The sequence below is a fragment of the Orycteropus afer genome, unplaced genomic scaffold (genome assembly GCF_000298275.1).
Source record: "Orycteropus afer afer isolate SDZICR_OR568_19922 unplaced genomic scaffold, OryAfe1.0 scaffold00500, whole genome shotgun sequence".
Classification (NCBI taxonomy): Eukaryota; Metazoa; Chordata; class Mammalia; order Tubulidentata; family Orycteropodidae; genus Orycteropus; species Orycteropus afer.
The window spans coordinates 1,358,618-1,360,894 of NW_006922087.1; positions in this window are offsets into that span (position 1 = coordinate 1,358,618).

Below are 2,277 nucleotides of genomic sequence, written 5' to 3' on the forward strand. Positions count from 1 at the left end.
TGAGAGACTGTTGGCTGAGGGACGGTGGGCTGGGAGAGAGACTGAGCATTTTTCCTGAACTTGAATTGTAGCCTGGTGCTTCCCTAATAAACTCCATAATCTGTGAGTTCTGTGTGGCCACTGAAGTGAATTATTGAACCCAGGAGAGAGGTGGTGGGTGCTTTGGGAGGAACGGTTGGTGAAAGGGCTGCAGGGAGGCAGCATGTCCGGCCTTGCAGTAATAGGCCTTGCGCTATTGATGGTGATTCTGCCTTCCCCTTGTGGGATTAGAGGAGGTCAGAACATGTGGCCTCTTTGCCCTTTTTGCACATTTAAAAACTTTCAGTATATGGAAGTTCCTTATTGCCCATCTGGCTATTTTTCTGGCTGAGGCCTTGGTGTGTGAGAGAGTGTGTGTGTGTGTGTGTATGCATGTGTGTGTATGTGCCCAGGAGAGATGTAGAGATTAATATGATTTGAATTGTGAGAGAAAAAGCCTAGTTAATGGTATAAACTAGGAAGTGGTGTTTTTAGCTCCTCTGGTGAATTAAACCCAAACTTAGTAATAATTTAAATATGAATTCTAGATATGCTAGTGTTTGTGCTGATAAATTGTTTAAATGACACTCTATAAATGGGAATGAGTTTGAGGCAGGAGTGGTGGTGGTCCAGAAGCTTAGACTGAATGAAATAGGAAGAGAAAAGGAAGCAATTTGAGTAACTGGCCATGAGAGTAGGATGATTTCCTACAGTTTAGATGCTGCTCAATCTGTTCAGAATATATTAACTGGCCAGCAGTATCGAGTAGAAGAAAACGGAAAGTAGGAAGCATCCTTTAGGGGCTGTGAATGTGGAAGATAACCTGTTATTTTATTGCTCAGTTTTTCAGAAGACACAGAGAAAAAAGAGTGGAAGTGCCTTGTTGTTAGGCAAGGAAGAACCAAAGTAAAAAGTATCATTATTAAAAATAGCTTCCTCTATTACCTTATATTTTATTGTTTACCTATTGCTATCCTATCTCATAATCCTTATGCCAATCTTTATTCTTTTATTGTGCTTGGGGTGCACATTTACAGAGCAGAATTTGTTTTACATTCAACAGTTCGTGTATATTTGGTTTCATTCCCTGATTACCAGGGATACTGATTATCGCTCAAAACTATGCCCATGTAACCAAAAGACTCTTTCTTTTTACCATAATAGTAGGTAACATATATGAAGTTATTCCAAATCTGGGAAAAATGAGAATATCGACTTCTGGATGACCAGAGGATCAGAATAAATGTTGATAAAGGATTTGGTCTCCTCCTCCTGCTGGAAGTCTCCATATATAACTTATTATTAATAGAGTTTTGATTGCAGGAGGGCTTTAATCAGATTCTAAACCTTATGCTGGCCTATACTCCATCTGCTCTCTTCCATCATGTTCTCTTTCTCCCTATATTTCTCCATAGACCGGTGTCAGACCAACAAACAAAAGTCCTTTGATGGAGTCCCAGACCTCATCAGGTCAATAAGGTTAGACATTACTGACACTCTCACTGATGAAGAAATGGAACTTAGTCTTGGAGTTACAATTCTTAGTAGTTTATCTGGATGGAGTTGGAGATACATAGCTATAAAAGTGTGTTTTGAAGCAATTAACATTTTTTTCTTGAAAAATTTGTCAGTTTTCTTTTATACTGTTGTATTAGAATTTAAGAATCTTGTTATAGTGACTTGAGTATTGAGGTGTCCAGTATCAAAACTACACAATTTTTTTTGTGATTTAAAATTTTAATGATAAGAATATTGTTTAACACATATTCCAGAATACCTATATGCAATGAAAATTTCTTTCAAAATAGCCATGGTGGGAGGTGAGAGATTTTCCCAGTGATGTTGCCCACCTTCTACCTTTTTTTGACTGCTTCTAACACAAGTACTTTAATTTTTTTATTGTGATTTGGGTGAAAATTTACAGTGCAAATACACTTTCAATACAGCAGTTTACATACACTATGTCTCATGACATTGACCACAATTTAGCACAATGCAACATCTCCCCTCCCACTTCCTCCCAATAGTTACCTCTTCCCTGTGTCCATCTCTCCATGAACTCCTACCCCCTGAGCTGTCTCCCTGTGCCTGAGCAGGCCTTCTTTCTTTCATGCTTATTCTCTCCAAGGAGTGTATCTGCCTCAGGTAAATGCTCAACTGATATGCCTATCTGTTGTTTGGCTGGAAGCCACAGGTATGCGTTCAATTCCAGACCTGAAGGGCAGCTAGCGGCCATAGCCTCAGTGGTTCCACCAGGCT